We start from the raw sequence: 21,267 nt of genomic DNA, 5'->3' as shown, positions 1-21,267 counted from the left end.
TGTAATTTGTCAGATTTTGTAGTACAAATTATGTAAATAGTGTGCATAGTGGGACGTGGACGGCATGTAATTGTTTCAAACAGCAATTACAAGAGTTCTATATAAGTTTATATGGTCGAAAATTTCTATTCCGACACTGACAATGTTGAGTGTTCATGGAAAAAGTTCAAGGCAATCGTAAAATGCGTTTTAGACAGGTACGTGCTGAGTAAAACTGTGAGGGACGGGAAAAACCCACCGTGGTACAACAACAAAGTTAGGAAACTACTGCAAAAGCAAAGAGAGCTTCACTCCAAGTTTAAACGCAGCCAAAACCTCTCAGACAAACAGAAGCTAAACGATGTCAAAGTTAGCATAAGGAGGGCTATGCGTGAAGCATTCGGTGAATTCGAAAGTAAAATTCTATGTACCGACTTGACAGAAAATCCTAGGAAGTTCTGGTCTTACGTTAAATCAGTAAGTGGCTCGAAACAGCATATCCAGACACTCCGGGATGATGATGGCATTGAAACAGAGGATGACACGCGTAAAGCTGAAATACTAAACACCTTTTTCCAAAGCTGTTTCACAGAGGAAGACCGCACTGCAGTTCCTTCTCTAAATCCTCGCACAAACTAAAAAATGGCTGACATCGAAATAAGTGTCCAAGGAATAGAAAAGCAACTGGAATCACTCAACAGAGGAAAGTCCACTGGACCTGACGGGATACCAATTCGATTCTACACAGAGTACGCGAAAGAACTTGCCCCCCTTCTAACAGCCGTGTACCGCAAGTCTTTAGAGGAACGGAGGGTTCCAAATGATTGGAAAAGAGCACAGGTAGTCCCAGTCTTCAAGAAGGGTCGTCGAGCAGATGCGCAGAACTATAGACCTATATCTCTGACGTCGATCTGTTGTAGAATTTTAGAACATGTTTTTTGCTCGAGTATCATGTCGTTTTTGGAGACCCAGAATCTACTATTTAGGAATCAACATGGATTCCGGAAACAGCGATCGTGTGAGACCCAACTCGCTTTATTTGTTCATGAGACCAAGAAAATATTAGATACAGGCTCCCAGGTAGATGCTATTTTTCTTGACTTCCGGAAGGCGTTCGATACAGTTCCGCACTGTCGCCTGATAAACAAAGTAAGAGCCTACGGAATATCAGACCAGCTGTGTGGCTGGATTGAAGAGTTTTTAGCAAACAGAACACAGCATGTTGTTATCAATGTAGAAGCGTCTACAGACGTTAAAGTAACCTCTGGCGTGCCGCAGGGGAGTGTTATGGGACCATTGCTTTTCACAATATACACTCCTGGAAATGGAAAAAAGAACACATTGACACCGGTGTGTCAGACCCATCATACTTGCTCCGGACACTGCGAGAGGGCTGTACAAGCAATGATCACACGCACGACACAGCGGACACACCAGGAACCGCGGTGTTGGCCGTCGAATGGCGCTAGCTGCGCAGCATTTGTGCACCGCCGCCGTCAGTGTCAGCCAGTTTGCCGTGGCATACGGAGCTCCATCGCCGTCTTTAACACTGGTAGCATGCCGCGACAGCGTGGACGTGAACCGTATGTGCAGTTGACGGACTTTGAGCGAGGGCGTATAGTGGGCATGCGGGAGGCCGGGTGGACGTACCGCCGAATTGCTCAACACGTGGGGCGTGAGGTCTCCACAGTACATCGATGTTGTCACCAGTGGTCGGCGGAAGGTGCACGTGCCCGTCGACCTGGGACCGGACCGCAGCGACGCACGGATGCACGCCAAGACCGTAGGATCCTACGCAGTGCCGTAGGGGACCGCACCGCCACTTCCCAGCAAATTAGGGACACTGTTGCTCCTGGGGTATCGGCGAGGACCATTCGCAACCGTCTCCATGAAGCTGGGCTACGGTCCCGCACACCGTTAGGCCGTCTTCCGCTCACGCCCCAACATCGTGCAGCCCGCCTCCAGTGGTGTCGCGACAGGCGTGAATGGAGGGACGAATGGAGACGTGTCGTCTTCAGCGATGAGAGTCGCTTCTGCCTTGGTGCCAATGATGGTCGTATGCGTGTTTGGCGCCGTGCAGGTGAGCGCCACAATCAGGACTGCATACGACCGAGGCACACAGGGCCAACACCCGGCATCATGGTGTGGGGAGCGATCTCCTACACTGGCCGTACACCACTGGTGATCGTCGAGGGGACACTGAATAGTGCACGGTACATCCAAACCGTCGTCGAACCCATCGTTCTACCATTCCTAGACCGGCAAGGGAACTTGCTGTTCCAACAGGACAATGCACGTCCGCATGTATCCCGTGCCACTCAACGTGCTCTAGAAGGTGTAAGTCAACTACCCTGGCCAGCAAGATCTCCGGATCTGTCCCCCATTGAGCATGTTTGGGACTGGATGAAGCGTCGTCTCACGCGGTCTGCACGTCCAGCACGAACGCTGGTCCAACTGAGGCGCCAGGTGGAAATGGCATGGCAAGCAGTTCCACAGGACTACATCCAGCATCTCTACGATCGTCTCCATGGGAGAATAGCAGCCTGCATTGCTGCGAAAGGTGGATATACACTGTACTAGTGCCGACATTGTGCATGCTCTGTTGCCTGTGTCTATGTGCCTGTGGTTCTGTCAGTGTGATCATGTGATGTATCTGACCCCAGGAATGTGTCAATAAAGTTTCCCCTTCCTGGGACAATGAATTCACGGTGTTCTTATTTCAATTTCCAGGAGTGTATATAAATGACCTAGTAGATAGTGTCGGAAGTTCCATGCGGCTTTTCGCGGATGATGCTGTAGTATACAGAGAAGTTGCAGCATTAGAAAATTGTAGCGAAATGCAGGAAGATCTGCAGCGGATAGGCACTTGGTGCAGGGAGTGGCAACTGTCCCTTAACATAGACAAATGTAATGTATTGCGAATACATAGAAAGAAGGATCCTTTATTGTATGATTATATGATAGCAGAACAAACACTGGTAGCAGTTACTTCTGTAAAATATCTGGGAGTATGCGTGCGGAACGATTTGAAGTGGAATGATCATATAAAATTAATTGTTGGTAAGGCGGGTACCAGGTGGAGATTCATTGGGAGAGTGCTTAGAAAATGTAGTCCAGCAACAAAGGAGGTGGCTTACAAAACACTCGTTCGACCTATACTTGAGTATTTCTCATCAGTGTGGAATCCGTACCAGATGGGGTTGACGGAGGAGGTAGAGAAGATCCAAAGAAGAGCGGCGCGTTTCGTCACAGGGTTATTTGGTAACCGTGATAGCGTTACGGAGATGTTTAATAAACTCAAGTGGCAGACTCTGCAAGAGAGGCGCTCTGCATCGCGGTGTAGCTTGCTCGCCAGGTTTCGAGAGGATGCGTTTCTGGATGAGGTATCGAATATATTGCTTCCCCCTACTTATACCTCCCGAGGAGATCACGAATGTAAAATTAGAGAGATTAGAGCGCGCACGGAGGCTTTCAGACAGTCGTTCTTCCCGCGAACCATACGCGACTGGAACAGGAAAGGGAGGTAATGACAGTGGCACGGAAAGTGCCCTCCGCCACACACCGTTGGGTGGCTTGCGGAGTATAAATGTAGATGTAGATGTACCTTAACAACGTACTTTTAGTTACTTGTAGTTTGTTGACAATATCACGATCATTATACACGAAGGTCATCAATTTTGGAAAATTCTCTTTTACACCAGCTGTGTAGTCGGTAAGAATTTTGGCACGTGAATAAAATCTGTATCTTTGTCTTCTTTTCACACCCTAGATACTCTTTTCATTGAGATACACAGAATGCGACTAATGTAAGACAATCAAATCAACTGCTTCTTTATTGGCGTATTATCCTCGAAACGTTACAGATATATTTTGTTTCAATATATTTTGGATAAATGGCAGTATCGGTTCCAACTTTGGATCGGCAACCGCTAAGGTTTCAAGGCAGGCTCTTCTGTAAATTCAGAAATTATTGTATGCAATAAAAGTGAAGATATCTGTTGGAAGTAATCATCACATTATGTGTTACACCTCATAGAAAATGCTGTGCTATTATGATATGGACCTACAAGGTTCGAATAATTTGCCCCGAAGATGGTCACACAGTGACCTAAATCGATCTGTAAAATACAGGATTTCAATATTTACGACCGATGCTGCCATTTATCCAGAATATTTTATTATATTTTAATTCATTTAAGAAATTTTGTTGAAGAAAATTCTCTTCTTATTTATTTTTGGTATTTTTAGTTATGATTTCGTGTGGTTTTATTTAGGTCTTAGCTTCAGTCTTTTAAAAGCTAAAGAATATAGGTCGTTGGTTTTAAATACCACAGGAGAGCTAGATATATGTCCCGCATCGTCGATCTCGCTGATACTCCTCGTCGGCACTGCTCCACCTGAAATCTCTAAAATGTTTATTTCGCTACGAAGATCGCTGGGCACAACTAGGTGCTATGTTGTATGATGCGTAGGGTTTATGTGACTAACTTTTTATCAACGAAAAGTTTATTGCTTCTGAGAAATTCTCTTGAAGAATATTGACCGTGAAAATATGCAGGCTCGCATCATTCCACACTGCATCTCCGATCGATCTACGTCACGTGGTATCTGAAGAATGTTTGTCAAATCTTTTATAAATTAGTAAAAATTAATACACACCTTGAATGCGTATTATTTTCTTGAATTTGTTTATTGTGCAATTGACTAATTAAACATTCACAATGGAGCTTAACAGCGTCACACAACAACAGCAAAATCTCTGCAACATAAAACACGTCCGATCTCTGTAATCGCTTTACACAGTCCTTCAACACACATTTTTGGTTACTTATTCCAGAGAGATGCGTCCGTAACACGAACGTCCAATTTTCAGAGGCAGTTTATACTGCTCTCGGCGCCGCAGCTGAGTCAAAGTTTTTCACCATTTGCAATCCATTACAATTTATTGACAAAAATACTGTCGTGGTGATCACTGTTCACAATGGAATTACACATCCAAAAACAATATTATATTTGACTGTGTATTATATGTCTAAAACTATAAACTCAGTTTATGTTCTGATCACTGTACTGCATATCTACCTGTTCTCTGATTGGTGGTGGCTAAGGTGTTAACCTCCGTTCAACTGAACGCAAGTACCTCTTGTAACTTGTTAGTGTATCACTTTCAAAAGCTCTTTTGCGGCATGGAAGCTATTTATTCGTTTATTATATATCTTGGATCACAGAGTGATACCTAAGAATTAGCAGATTCCTCAGCGATATTACAAGCTGCCGAAAAAGTTATTCTAATGGAAACTTTTTGTCAACACCTAGCCTTCCTTGTTATTTGACGATAACCCACTGAGACAGCCGAGCAAAAATATACTGCTTAAATTACCTGAAAAGTGTATAATCTATTTTTGGTTTTTATTCATAGTTCCTGACTGTCAGACAACCACTGTAGCCACTTTCGTTTCTTTGCTGCAACACTAAATAAAGTACAACAACTTACCACTGCACTATAACTTTACTGAAGCAAATGCTCACTGTGTTAATGTCTTCTCACACTGACCCTAATGATTCAGATGTTAATAACCTCCTTAGATCTTACACTGACTGAATTTGAATTATACGCTAATGTGATTTGCTGGTTAGGAATTTATGACACAGTAAGTTGATTCAAACGAGACGATACTGTAATGGTTCAAAACCAGACAAGTGATATGCTTAAGACTTTCTTTACCACAGTGTTGCGTTGCATTAACAGCTTTCGAAAATTACTCTTCACGTCATAAATTCGAATTTAGCACAAATGACGCTAATATAATTTATATCGGATTTATTTACTAACGAAGACTGCTCCACGTACATCGACGTCAAATGATCTCGTATTTTAACTTCTCAGGAAGCATGTACTGGCAAAACTTTCGTGATACTACGACGTGCGAGTTTCGTAAAATTCATATTGATCTCAGTCTGTATTAAAACGTTGCAAGGTAGAACAAAAGATGCGTTAGAGAATATCACTCATCAGTGTCATGGCCACTTAACATCAAACACTTTTCAAGTGTCTCACTGATCAACACCAATGGATTATACTCGAACATAGAGGTTAATTAGCAGTCATTAACAGCATATATATAGCTCTTACAAGTAAATAAGGAAAATAACAGTAACTGAAGAAAATTAATATAATCTATCGAAACGCATACACCGAAACCAACATACACTCCTGGAAATTGAAATAAGAACACCGTGAATTCATTGTCCCAGGAAGGGGAAACTTTATTGACACATTCCTGGGGTCAGATACATCACATGATCACACTGACAGAACCACAGGCACATAGACACAGGCAACAGAGCATGCACAATGTCGGCACTAGTACAGTGTATATCCACCTTTCGCAGCAATGCAGGCTGCTATTCTCCCATGGAGACGATCGTAGAGATGCTGGATGTAGTCCTGTGGAACGGCTTGCCATGCCATTTCCACCTGGCGCCTCAGTTGGACCAGCGTTCGTGCTGGACGTGCAGACCGCGTGAGACGACGCTTCATCCAGTCCCAAACATGCTCAATGGGGGACAGATCCGGAGATCTTGCTGGCCAGGGTAGTTGACTTACACCTTCTAGAGCACGTTGGGTGGCACGGGATACATGCGGACGTGCATTGTCCTGTTGGAACAGCAAGTTCCCTTGCCGGTCTAGGAATGGTAGAACGATGGGTTCGATGACGGTTTGGATGTACCGTGCACTATTCAGTGTCCCCTCGACGATCACCAGTGGTGTACGGCCAGTGTAGGAGATCGCTCTCCACACCATGATGCCGGGTGTTGGCCCTGTGTGCCTCGGTCGTATGCAGTCCTGATTGTGGCGTTCACCTGCACGGCGCCAAACACGCATACGACCATCATTGGCACCAAGGCAGAAGCGACTCTCATCGCTGAAGACGACACGTCTCCATTCGTTCCTCCATTCACGCCTGTCGCGACACCACTGGAGGCGGGCTGCACGATGTTGGGGCGTGAGCGGAAGACGGGCTAACGGTGTGCGGGACCGTAGCCCAGCTTCATGGAAACGGTTGCGAATGGTCCTCGCCGATACCCCAGGAGCAACAGTGTATCTAATTTGCTGGGAAGTGGCGGCGCGGTCCCCTACGGCACTGCGTAGGATCCTACGGTCTTGGCGTGCATCCGTGCGTCGCTGCGGTCCGGTCCCAGGTCGACGGGCACGTGCACCTTCCGCCGACCACTGGCGACAACATCGATGTACTGTGGAGACCTCACGCCCCACGTGTTGAGCAATTCGGCGGTACGTCCACCCGGCCTCCCGCATGCCCACTATACGCCCTCGCTCAAAGTCCGTCAACTGCACATACGGTTCACGTCCACGCTGTCGCGGCATGCTACCAGTGTTAAAGACTGCGATGGAGCTCCGTATGCCACGGCAAACTGGCTGACACTGACGGCGGCGGTGCACAAATGCTGCGCAGCTAGCGCCATTCGACGGCCAATACCGCGGTTCCTGGTGTGTCCTCTGTGCTGTGCGTGTGATCATTGCTTGTACAGCCCTCTCGCAGTGTCCGGAGCAAGTATGGTGGGTCTGACACACCGGTGTCAATGTGTTCTTTTTTCCATTTCCAGGAGTGTAGATCTTAAAATGTTTCTTAACCAAACTTAAGTGTTTCTCCATTTGCAGGTACACTACAGCAATACTGCGGTTGAAGTTTGATGTTCCTCCAGTAAGGCAGCACTATTTTAGTATCACAAATAATTCTAACGTTATGTGTTCTATAGCACCATCATCTGTGAAAATTGTCAAGACGTATTTTTTTCTAGGGTTTATTTGGTCCTGCTGGGACCACTGTATTAATGATATAGTAAATTTAATTTAACTGAACTGTGTGACCAGAGTCCTTCCTGGCGCCTCAGTCATCAAGGTAACTTAAGAGACAGAAGACGTGAGCGCCATCTGGGATATCGTCCAGAGATCGCGATGCGACGCCAAAGTCTGCAAAGTGTATCGATTCTAAAGATATTAGCGAGGGCTCGCTGCAATCCGCAGCAACCAATGGGACATGCTTCAGAAAACGCGAACTCCCTCTCAGTGCAGCAGCATCCAGACGCTGAGGTCAGTACAGAATGAGCATACAAGGGCTTTGCCTAGTCCGTCAACTCAGCTACAGTAGTCAGTATCACAGCGTAGGACCAATGAGTTATAAGCGTTTCCGAGCAACATGTACTTTCGCTGAGATTGCATTTTGTACTGCAAAGGAACAGTTTGTTGTAAGTGCATGAAGCTATGTTTGCTAGTCTGTGACACTTATAAATTACCCAACAGTCCTGTGGCAAAAAAGTGTGTCAAACTCAAGTAAATCTTTTATTCATTTATATAATGAAGTGAACTAATATTTCATTTGTTCTAGTTTGATGAGCCTTCTGCCAGAGGGATCAAAGAACCCACATTTGCGGCTGGACGAAAGTGGTTTTAATTGGTCACAACAAAGTCTGTCTGTAAATCTTGTAAACTTTGTTCCATGTGTTAGGTTAGTCTAACTGTGTGTGCATTGCGTTTTCTGAGGCGGAGTTGGGAACCAGCGCAGTATAAATTCAAACATGCGTGGAAAACTGCTTAAGAACCACTCTCATCCTGACTAATGTACCAGACCAATGGTCGTTAATCCGCAGTGCAGATTAGATCAGGGTCCTACTCATTTACCAGTCTAGAATACTAGCGCGCTGCGCGTTAAACCATATGAGTAGCTACGTAAAAAATATGATGTACAATGAAAAATTATGATGTACAGTAAAAAAAAAGATGTACAATGAAAAACTGAGCAAAGAAGAAAATTCTGTTTTCCTCACATTCGAAATGTGTGGAATTTACAGTGCTTACAATGAACTGAAGTTTTAATTGCATGAAAAAAGAACACAAGATTCAGTGGCATTTAAAAATTGTTAAATAGTTATATTGCCTAACATTGTAGAGAAGAATTCAGAGGGGGAGGAAAAATCGAAATGAAGCTTCGTGGATCGAGAGGGGATGTGATGTTATTTTATAAATTACAGTATCGAGTAAAGTTTAGAGTTTTAAAACCGGCTAGCCGCGCGGTCTAACGCGTTGCTTTCCGAGCGGGAAGTCGTGCCGGTCCCCGGCACGAATCCGCCTGGCGGATTCGTGTCGAGTTTCGGTGTGCCGGCCAGCCTGTGGATGGATTTTATGCGGTTTTCCATCTGCCTCGGCGAATGCGGCCTGGTTCCCTTTATTCCGCCTCAGTTACACTACATCGACGATTGCTGCGCAGACACTGTCCCCACATACAAGTACACCATAATTACTCTACCACGCAAACATTTAAAACATTTGGGGTTACACTCATCTGGTATGAGATGTTCCCGGGGTGGGGGGGAGGGGTGGGAGCCGTCCACTGGCGTCCGAAACGCACAATAACCCTGGGTTCGGTGTGGGGCGGCAGTGGGGTGGGTCACCTGCTGTGGCCTGTTGTGTGGTTGTGAACCACTGAGGGCTACGGCGCGACGAAGCCTCTCCGTCGTTTCTATGTCCCCGGTTCAATACACAATACACATAATCTAAAGCTTACAAAGAAATTGGCAGTAAGAGCCCAGTTAGTGGGATGATGTTGCACCCTTTCTCGCTTGGATGCATGCTCTAAATCGGTTGGAAATTGTGCCAAAAAGCTTTTGTATCCTGTCCTGAGGCAGGCTGGCCCAAAACTGTTGTAATTGGTCTTTGATATTCCAGATAATGTCACTTGGACGATATTGACTTCCGAGATGGTCCCACACACGTTCCATCGGGGAGAGATCTGAGGTTCGTGCCGATCACAGGGGTAGCACAACATCATGCAGACAGTTCACAGCGACACCTGCCATGTGTGGACGAGCAATATACCATTTAAAAATTCCACGATGATACTGTCGTATGAGAGGTAATACATCAGGACGCAGGTTGTCTGTGATGTAACACTGCGACGTCAGATTTCACTCACTCACTGCTAGAGGTCATTTGACGTCATACCGATGGCTCCCCATACCATGAGGCCAGGGATAACCTCACTGCGCTTCCCCAACCTTTGGAAGAATGGGACCTCTCGCCACGTCGCTGCCATATTCTCCGATGATGGTCATGGGAGACAGTGGAGCACCGCGATTCATCGCTGAACACAGTGCAACGCCAGTAGTCAGAGTCCATACTGTAACAGTCACGGCAGCACTCCAAACGCAGCCGTTTGTTTTGTAATGTGGACGGCAGCCTATGCATGGAGCGGTAATTCCCGAGTGCGGCTGCTGCTTGTCTTCATGCAGTGGTGAGGTATGACAAAGAACGTTTCAGGGAATCCTGTACTAGTTCTCGGATAGTAGGGGAAGATGTGAACAAACTATGATACGCTTGGTACACAATACGGCGATCCTCCCTTGTGGTGGTCAGACATTGTGGACCGGAACTTTGACGACGGGTATGCTTGCCCTCAAGCTCCCATGCAGTCCAACATCAGGCCGCTGTCAATCCTGATGCCCTATAAATGTGGGTACTGAACGATTCGACAAACTGGCCAAACGGAAACCCATAATGAGCGCCATTTTAAACTCTGTCAGATGCTCATAACGCTGTCCTTCGCAGCGATCGATCAACATGAGACTCTGTCCATGCCCTCGTGTACTCCAACAGGCTTGATAACACCAAATGAGACTAACACTAATTGCTCTTACGGCCATTCTACGCGTCACGGCCGATGTTAACGTGTACTAAATTACATTGACACCTGATCGTGTCTGCTGGGTGCTTTATACACACATCAAAAAAGTTTTGCATCACCCCAGTTCCCAGAAATCCTGAAGACAGACGTTGACTGTGGATGTTGTATCACAGACACAGTCCCATTTACTGTTCATAGATGCCACTAAACCCGCCAAAAGATGTTAACAACCATGCATGAGCAGCGCTTATTAGACGGAGGAAGTCCGACAACTGATCACTTCCAGTCATTCCACCAGGAAGGAGATATACGGCTCGTGTTGTCTGTAATTCAACCATGAATAGACGGAAAATACCGCGGTACGATCGCGTCCGCCTTGTTACTTTGTGCCAGGAAGAGCTCTCAACAAGGGATGTGTTCAGGCGTCTCGCAGTGAACCAAAGCGATGTTGTTCGGACATGGAGGAGATACAGAGAGACAGGAACTGTCGATGACATTCCTCGCTCAGGCCGCCCAGGGGCTACTACTGCAGTGAATGACCGCTAACTGCTGATTATGGTTGGGACTAACCCTGACAGCAATGCCACCATGTTGAATAATGGTTTTCGTGTAGCCACAGAACGTCATGTTACGGCTCAAACTGTGCGCAAGACGCTGCATGATGCACAACTTCACTCCCGACGTCCATGGCGAGGTCCATCTTTCAACCACGACACCAAGCAGCGCGGTACTGATGGGCCCAACAACATGCCGAATGGACTACTCAGGATTGGCATCACTTTCTCTTCACCAATGAGCGTCGCATATGCATTCAACCAGACAATCGTTGGAGACGTGTTTGGAGGCAACCCAGTGAGGCTGAATGCCTTAGACACACTGTCCAGCGAGTGAAGCATTGTGGAGGTTCAGTGCTGTTTTGGGGTGGCATTATGTGGAGCCGACGTACGCCGCTGGTGGTCATAGAAGATGCCATAACGGCTGTACGATATGTGAATGCCATCCTCTAACCGATAGTGCAACCATATAGGCAGCACATAGGCGAGGCATTCGTCTTAATGGACGATAATTCGAGCCCCCAACGTGCACTCTTGTGAATGACGTCCTTCAGGATAACGACATCGCTCGACTAGAGAGGCCAGCATGTTCTCCAGACATGAACCCTATCAAACACGCCTGGGATGGATTGAAAAGGGCTGTTTCTGTACGACGTGACCCACCAACCACTCAGTGGGATCTACGCCGAATCGACGTTGAGGATTGGGACAGTCTGGACCAACAGTGCCTTGATAAACTTGTGGATGGTAGTGGATAGTATGCCACGAAGAATACAGGCATGCATCAGTGAAGGAGGACGTGCTACTGGGTATTAAAGGTACCGGTGTGTACAGCAATCTGGACCATCACCTATGGGTACAACATGCAATGTGTGGTTTTCATGGGCAATAAAAAGGGCGGAAATGATATTTATGTTGATCTGTATTGCAATTTTCTGTATAGAGTCCGGAACTCTCGGAACCGAGGTGATGGAAAACTATTTTTGATGTGTGTAATTTGGGCACGCAATGTATTGCGCACGTGGGTATCACATCAAGACAAAAAAATCGCAGCCCGTCAGTGAAAAGGCGGTCATAAAATTAATTATTTTGCAACATCTACTTTCACGTCAGTATACTTTTTCCATCGTTTTCCCGTGCCTAGATTCCATCTCTAAAGAGTGATTGTGGAGGATCTTAAAAATAATCGTCTTCAACCACCACAGCCTCTTAACTGAACTCCAGATTTTTGTCAGATACAAATTTCTGTCGGTGTGGGATTCAGTGGATGTCACAGATGGAAAACCTTATGGAGAGAGCAAACGGCTTGATAATGTGTTGTTTAGATTGTTCAGTACTCCTTGTGCCATAGCAAATCAAAGAACAAGTCCACTGTGCTAACGGAGGCTGATATTGACTTTATTTCGAATTTCCAAAAGACTTACTATTTACTAGCTATTGCTTTACTATTTTCAAATTGGTCAATAAGATTTCCTCTCATAAAATATACAGGAAAGAAAATCATCTATCAGTCACAAAAGAGTTTTCTTTAAAGTATGATATATTTTGAACCCTGAACGCGCAGCTTTAGGTATTTAACAGATTATTGTGTTGTTATTTTTGCATGATAGAAAGTGGCTATAATTGTTATCTAACGTAAGTATCTGTTTGTAGATATACGTTCTTTGTTAAGTTTTTATGTTAATGTCGTGTTCATTGGTATCCGATATAACGCGCAATTCCGTGTTTTTACGAGATAAGCTACCCAGATTGCAAGTCTCCATAACTACTAATGGAAGAAGACAGTTATTTTGACAATTATCTAAAATGTGTTAATGTAGTGGGAGCAGTGGCAATTGTTATATAAAAACAATGACAAAGTATTATGTTCAAATTTCATGTTAGGCTTTCAGATCAAGAAATGAATAGTGCTTCATAAAAAAATCAAGCTTGTGGCCGAAGGGTGACTCATGGTTACAACAACAACTACTATAGATAAAATTGAGAATTAATGTGATATTGCATGAAAACACCAACCAATGAATTTCGTCTACTTCGGTGCAGGGGAACAGGTTTGGAAATTTGTGGTAAGGTCTTATGGGACCAAACTTCTGAGATCATCGGCCCCTAAGCTTACTCACTACTTAATCTAACTTAAACTAACTTAAGGCATTGGTTTCCGCCTAGTGATCTGACTGCGGTAACATTTACGCTGGAGAGTGGTGCACTCACGTTTTGGCTGCAGTAAGAAATGATAGCATGAAATCAAGTGAATTCTTATTGAAATGATATGAACATTGCAGATAAATTGGTTTTCGAACCTGCATCTGTAGAATTTCAATATTTTGTGCTATCTGTGAAGATATCTTGACATCCTTTGCTTACTAAGACCTTGAAATCTTCACAAGTAGCACAAAATATCGTATGAAATTGTTAAATATCAAGCTAGAAATAATTAATACTATGGTGTTTTTTCAAAACTTCTTCAGTGTAGAATGCCAACTTCGCAAAGAAGATAGACGTTTGTCATTTTTTTTAGCATTTCCATAACAAGGGTTACAAATGTAAGGGCTTATATTTTCCTGTGAGTCCTGAAAGTGTAATATTTATTCCGCAATAATAGGTGTCATGTAATCCTTACATATCAAAAAAAGTGTATTTGTGTGTGCGTTCCACGTCTCCTCCTAAACTGCTGGACCGATTTCAACCAAACATGTCACACATATACCATATTGCCAGGCGACAATCGCTTTGGGGTAAGAACCACCCAACTATCAAATGGATTCGGGTGGGGAGGAAAAAGAAGCGTAGCCCGCGAATTCCCAGACTTCATTCATCCGGTATTTGAGACTGAGAACACTTACCGTCTTGCAACAAACTTTACACGTAATTTCAAATGTGTGCGAAAGTTTTACTCGCTGATAATCCTACAGAATGGCGAAAGGAAAATTCTTATTGTTTACTACTTTTTCATGGAGTAAAAGTAGCACAAGAGGCATAACGTTTGAGTTTATTATTTCTTGGCTATTAACTATATTCGCAATTAATATCGCAGATAGTACCCACACAGGCCGCTAATTGTATATGCACTATTGTATCACTGTACTACGCATAGTGCAGCAGATTTGACGTCATATACATTGAGAAAGGTGAAAAACTGTCGCATCGTGCATGACATTTAAATTTATTACTTCGTTACTACTAATTCCATTCGCAACGCATTTTGTAGACAGTATCCACATACACCGCTGAATGTACCTACAAAATTATATCGTTGCAGGTCACATACTAGTTCAGGAGATATGGTGTGATAAACATTAGGCACACGGCCAGACACTACGTGGTAGGGCGAGGACACATAGCTATAAATAATTATCTGCGCAACGCTGGGCTTCTCCGCTAGTACAAGTATAAAAATTTCTATGTTAAAATCCAGTATTTTATCAGTATAACTTTCATCGCTTCAGTCTAAAGATAACACTGAGGGAGAGTAAGCGCCTCTATTGCTTTTACTCAGTGCTCTTTCTTCCATAAAATGGAATGTTTAACTGCACCGTACTTAAGTAATAAGATATTTCATTGCATATATACCATTTAAAAGAAGAGAAGGCGTTGGAATAGTATGTCACAGTACATTTCCCGGCAGAACATCGCCTCCTGTCCTCGCCTCCACCATCACCACCACAAACAACATCACCGCCGCCAACGCCATCGCCGCCGCTAGAACAGCAGCAACAAGTACAACAACAATAACAACAGCAAAAGTAGCACGTACGGCATACTTAGTCAAAGAAGTTATGTGTAATTTGCAGAGGCCCAAACGCGTTGGGTCAAACTAAACATGGGTATTATACTACTAAACGTGACTGAATCAGTACAGTGTCTTGCTTGTAGAACACGTCAAGTAGTCTCACAGCTAATCCATATTCTTGTAACATAGATAAATTTCAATTTCTAAGATTGTTATTTTTGGTATTCTTTCACAGTTATTTTTAGTGATAAGCCTGTGAAATTAACAACACGACTATTCAACAAAATATTACATGGTAATGTAACGGCTAAGTAAATGAAAGTAAGTTGTAGGCTTCTGTAATTAAGAAGCAGAGAGCAAAATTTGCTCAGTTTATCGAGAAATTTAAGCTACAAATCCACTAATGAAAATTTTAGAGGAAGTAATACAAACAGCTTAGGAAGCTAATTTCAGAACGCAAGCTTGAAGATCAGGTATAGATCACATTTTCATATTATAACACATTTTGGAAAAAAAAATGCAGAGGAGAACTGAAAACTATGGGTTCAGTTTTCATTGATTTAGAAAAAGTATATGATACTGTTCCAAGAACTATACTTAAGATAGCTTTATATTTGGCAAATATACACGATACCCATACAAGATAGATATAAAGATAATATAGTCCGACTTAAAATTGAGAGTGTACTTTCGCAGAAGTGTAAAAGGCTGTCCCATCTCACCAATTTCTATTTTAAATTTATATAGATAATAACCTCGTAAATGTAGGGGAAAGCGATTAGAGTCTGTTAATGGAACCGATCTATATCAATTACTATTTGATGTAGACCAAGTTGTCACAGCAGAAGGCCGAAGGGAGGATGCGAATTACATACATAATCAAAGTGTAATAATATTAGCAATAATAATAATGGTACTAATAATACGTACATTATCTTAACAGTATGACTTTCATAGTTTCAGCGTTGTGGGAGTGTAGGAGATGTTATTGTGTTTTCTTGATTCCGTGTGTGCCAGAAATATTATAATACACGTATTGGGAGCAGAAGATTAATTATAAAAGAAAGATTACCTTAGCAGTTACATAGATAGGTGGGAAAAAGACCAAAAAGATCAATAATGTTTGCTATCCTGGGATTTATTTTAGGAGAATAGGGAAAATTAGATAACAAAATAATAAAAGAATTAGTAATGGGCGGAAGACAATTGAAATGTTCGACTTAATCTGATGGAGCAGGGATGCGATGAACGGAACTAAAATAGTAATATTCAGGTCGATATTATAGAGTATAGTCTGGTATATAACAGGCATCTAGTCGACTACTCAGAAAAACCTTAGTAAGCTGAAGGTATTAGGGAAGGATTTTTGGGAAAGACCAGGAATAAGTTCAAGAAAAGACAAAGTAAGCAGCAATGAAGTGTTAAAGAGAATGGAACTGCAAGATGTGTTGGACTGAAAAAGAACGGAGGAAACAAGAATACCAAAACTTATACTATGATGAGAAATCGAGGGAAGAAGGCGAAGAGGACGGCCCACGATTGTCTGGCTCCAGAATGTATAGCTGACAGTGAGAAAACCTGGTGCAGAAGAAGAGGATGTACGAGATCGAAATACATGGAAGAAAATCTTGAAGAGACAGTGCTAGATATTTGTGAGTTAGTGTTGAAAATTCTGAGCAGTTCTTATGTTGTAGAAGAAAAAATCTGTGTTTAAGAAATCTCAATAAAACTGTTTTCATTGCACTATGTTTTTCATTGAAGCTGCTAAAATTTGCTGCGGGGACGTTTATGGGGCAATACTTCAGTTTATTTTTAAACTGCTGTTGGATTTTAAGTGTAAAGAGAGAATTCTAAACAGTGGTGTAAATATTAGGTCGGACCGAGGCAGTTAGTTGCATTTTTTTCACTGCGTGACTTCACTGGATACAAAGAACAAAGCATTCCACTGGGAGACCAGAAATCCAAGCGGATATTCTCTCCCGTCGCAGCGCGGGTTAACAGTCCTACTCGCTATTAGTGCAGCGGCTGTGCTGCCTCGCTGTAATACAGGGTTCGCAATGTAATTATCCCCTCACGACACCGCACCGTGCTGCTCGGCTCATGAAGCCGGCGTAATAGCGCTAACACCGTAACGAGTGCACCACAACCGTTTGTGGTGACGTCTGACCTAACACTACGGGAACCGTGCTCAATTTGCTTAACGTCTGAGACCACCAAGTAGCGGACGTACCAGAACTGCAATGAATGCGTCAAATAAATACTCTACATTGTTTGTTTGTTAAGGAGGTCTCTAGGCGAATGACCCCATTCTGTTTACTATGGACATCGGGCTACAGTAGCATCCGGGTGGGATTGGGGGGGGGGGGGGGGAGGAAGTCGTGTTGACCAGCTTGGCAGCAACTGCTCGCCATAATCTCCACACTGTGGTTACTGCAGTGTAATAACACTTCAGGCCAAAGTAGAATAGTGACTATTGTGGGAAAAGGACATTAGTTTCAGAGATATTGTTACGGTACTGTCCCACTGCACATGTATCATCAGCTGCGATTACTTAACTGAATTCAAGCGGAAAGAGTTCATCTATTTCTGCTAAGTTGAAGCTTCAACGTATTGAAATTATTATTCAACTGTACAATGTATCTTGCACATTTTTGTAAGGCAAAAAATAAACAAAAATAAGCGAAAGTACACTACATAAAGCTCTAATTTCTGTAAAATTATCATTCAGATTATTAAGAATTTTGTAGAACAGTTATCACTGTAAATATATCAGTAAGTTTATTACTATATCTAAAAAGAAAGTTAATGTCAATTAAATTTAGACTATTACCTTTTTTTATTCGTTAAATTTATGCTTCACAGATTACGTCTGAACCACAAGATTCAAAATTAGTTTTTACGCGTACGAATGATGAGAAAGTGGAAAGAGTTTTAAATATGAATTTTTCATTATATTCTGTGTCTTACATACGACGTAACATTCATCTAGTCTTGTCGAAAGCTGTTATTAATTTTGTGTTTACTTGTATGGCTCAACTATTTGAATAATTAACAGTTTAAAAAATATAGTCCGGAAAAGTACTAGGGAATGTAACGGCTACAGTGACGTACGACAACGTTTGTTGCCAAGGAGAAGTTTTGTCGGCTTGGTACAAACACGACTTTATCTCGAAGCCATATGATTTTTATGTTGGTTCATGTAACATGATAAAATACAGTGGCAACTTATTTTGCACAACAGTTCTTTTTACTCAGTCTTTTAAAGAGATCATATCATTCGTTCTTCGTTCGACGGGAGAAATTGATAAAGGCTCACAAAGTGTTTCTTCTCTATTTTGAACTGTTACAGATCAGGTTCCTTAATTGAAACGTTGCTGTACTTTCTTTATGACACTATACGATCTAAAGCAAAAACAACACAAAGCGCGCTGTAAGGTATAGCGCGCTTTGTGGTCTGTCTTTTTAAGACATAAAATATTCACCTTCGTGAATTATTAATAAGTATAACTTGCGCTGAAATGACGTATAATGGTCCTCAGCTCAGAACAACTGTCAAGAACTAATGACATTGGCTGCCAGAGTCATTGATTTATATCAACGAGGCAAGTTGAAAATTTGTGGTGGAACTCAGGTCTCCTGCTTACTACATAGAGCTCTGATCACTATGCCATCCGGACACAGCAGTCACCACAACCGCACAGACTGCCCTGGCACGCCTACAGTCAGACAAAATACAGACACTACAGATGTACTGCCCCTGCTCATTAGCCCCATTACTCACAGCATCTCACCGATTTCCTAAAGAGTATGAGATTGGTGTGCATCTACGCTGAAGGGTCCGTTGGCCGTAATCGTCGTAATTATATATGTGTGATGTATGTTTTTATGTAAAAAACTAGCTGCACTATACGTGTCAAAATAATACGCAGAATTACTTAAAAGTCTCATGCATGTGAGTTAACTTCATCAGCTCTGGCTGTAACTGCTAAACAAAGAAAACTCCTTGTGTAAAATATCTGTTCTGCATACTTACAATGGGTACGCAAATACTGGTACCATATTCGTCCTAGAACACAGTTCCAGCGATGAAATTACGAAAATAATGATATTTTGTACTAATCCTTCCACACTTAAGCATACCCTAACAGCCAGCTTCTAATTTAGACTCAGACCTATTACTGAAGGAAATCAACGTTTTAGCAGTCAACAAGCCGTATAGAATTAAAGAGCATGGTGTTTAATAGTTTTGAAGGCATATTTAAATACTGTACAGTTACTTTTAGGCATCTGAATGTTCTTGGTTATGACTGCACAGTACGGCTTGAGGAATTTTCATCCTCCGCAAGAAAGTATCAATCCTCAGAAAAAGTACGAAATGTTCCTACATGTTCACGACGAGCGATCACAAACTGTTACTGATTAATAAAATTCTCCCAAACACAACGATTATAGTTTTGAAGGCATATTTAAATACTGTACAGTTACTTTTAGGCATCTGAATGTTCTTGGTTATGACTCCACAGTACGGCTTGAGGAATTTTCATCCTCCGCAAGAAAGTATCAATCCTCAGAAAAAGTACGAAATGTTCCTACATGTTCACGACGAGCGATCACAAACTGTTACTGATTAATAAAATTCTCCCAAACACAACGATTATACCGTCTTCACGAAAACTGCTAGAGCTCTGCGCTATGTATCCTCAATCGCGTTAGCTGACTACGGAATCCTCAACATGCGCGTGGGAAAATCCTCACCCGGTACTTTTTTTAAGTGTGCAAAATTTTTTCTGCTCTGACTCGACGAATAACACAGTAGCCAATCACACTCCTAACCCGATACTCTCCCTCGTTTGAACAATCCGGGTTCTAAAATCGATTTAGATGAAAACCAAAGCTAATAAATTCGAAAAATGAAATAAAATAACAACAACTCAAATTCTTCCACCCGAACGACCAAAGTAAACATTACGTTACTAAAATATAGAAAAATGGCTACTTTTCCATTATCATTTCCTTTTATATATGTCACTCACATCATGGTTGACTATCTGATGCCCACAGTCACTGACACTTAGTTATTAAGAATGTCAACAATTCATACCACACGTAAGTGCCGTATTCACCCCCTCATTAACACACTCAACCAATACAACAAATTGGTATAATGTCATTCAACAGATAAAATAATATCAGCTGCCTGAAATCGAAATTAAGGCGTAAAATTTGGGTTTTTAATCAAAAAGCTGTTTGATCTGTTATTTAACTATCACATATTTAGTTAAACATATTCACTGACTTTTACACAAAACCTCTTAGTATGTCAGGAACTTATTTATCATGGAAAGCTATAAATCCTATATTTTACATAGTTTTTTATATATCAAAAGTTACTGTACGTAATAAACAGAAGTTCAAACGGTCGTTAAATATTATCATTACAACAACGCCATATGATCATCTCATTTTATTTCATCATTACAAAAGGATATACTTAGTCTGGTAATAATTCGATTACCAAAAACGTCCTTAATAATTCATACTAATGTGCATAATATTGGCTCTCTGTTAAATTCATGTGTACAACTTGTCTTTACCCTCAGCATACGAAAGTGTTCTCTAGGCGAGGACTTACTGCGTGCACAAAGAAAACTTCTGTCACATTCCTTAGCGGCGATGCGCATAGCTTCGTTTCAAGTGCACAGTCACTGATGAAATGTTTGCGAAATAACTGACATCAGAGGTATATCAGATGAAGGCCTGAACTACACTTTACGTGAAGCGTTAGCTATGGTAGGGGCTTTGTGAAATATAAGTACCACGTTTATTGGAAGCTGTCCAAAAGCAATTCCAAAAATTATTTCTCACTAATGTTAGCACCGTTTCTGCCTGATTTTGTATTCTACTTTGTTGCTGCGAAATCCAGCGCTTCTCAACAGAAACACTAAACAAAGGACGCTGCCGAAACCGATGGCCCTCCACCAAACAAGGCGAAACAGATTTCGTATTCTGGGATGATTACGGCCGGTGCTTTCATAGGATGCAAAAAGAATTCTACAGGTCGATTATCTTACACAATGTAAAGCAGTGACTAGTGATGTATCAATATAGGCTTTCCCGATGCATACTATTGATGAAAAGCTTTTGTATTTCCAGACGGATGGCAATGTCAAAATACTGTCGTATCACAGTCTTCGAAACGTAGCGGTATTTTACCATTACTACCCGGCTGGAAACCCGAGAGCTTCTCGTCAGTGGCCGGCCGCGGTTCTAGGCGCTCAGTCCGGAACCGCGCGTCTGCTACGGT

Source organism: Schistocerca nitens, chromosome 6 (assembly GCF_023898315.1).
Source record: "Schistocerca nitens isolate TAMUIC-IGC-003100 chromosome 6, iqSchNite1.1, whole genome shotgun sequence".
Classification (NCBI taxonomy): domain Eukaryota; kingdom Metazoa; phylum Arthropoda; class Insecta; order Orthoptera; family Acrididae; genus Schistocerca; species Schistocerca nitens.
This window is presented reverse-complemented; position numbering follows the sequence as displayed.